Source organism: Octopus bimaculoides, chromosome 30, assembly GCF_001194135.2.
Source record: "Octopus bimaculoides isolate UCB-OBI-ISO-001 chromosome 30, ASM119413v2, whole genome shotgun sequence".
NCBI lineage: Eukaryota > Metazoa > Mollusca > Cephalopoda > Octopoda > Octopodidae > Octopus > Octopus bimaculoides.
In genome coordinates this window covers 10033728-10034153 of record NC_069010.1, presented here as the reverse complement: position 1 = coordinate 10034153, position 426 = coordinate 10033728, and positions in this window count along the sequence as shown.

The following is a 426-nucleotide window of genomic DNA, read 5'->3' as shown; positions in this document are numbered from 1 at the left end:
TTAATGATTATCGTGCAATTCTAGTACAATCTGTCTTTAACTCGGCTTAGCGTGGCATGACGGGAAGGACAAGTTTTAATAAACTCCTACACCATTGTAAGAATTAAATTTTTTCTTTCTATCAAAAAGATTGGTGTCGTTCTATGATGGGTGCCAGTTCAATTTCTGAGTCAATCACACTGAATACAAAATTAGTGTGATTGAACTGTGTGGGAAAAGTTAGGTTTATGAGTCTTAATTTTCACTTGCAAATTGCCCGTCAGGCGGTGCATCAGTGGTGTAAGTGTTGGAAGGGGTCTTTGTTCAAATTCCGGCAGTGCTTGCGCCGCCCCTTACCCCCTTTCACTTATTAACCGCCCGTCCATTGACCCTGGCGGGTTTTTGGACCGTTATATAATTTCCCTACTACTTTAATTCAGGTCACGT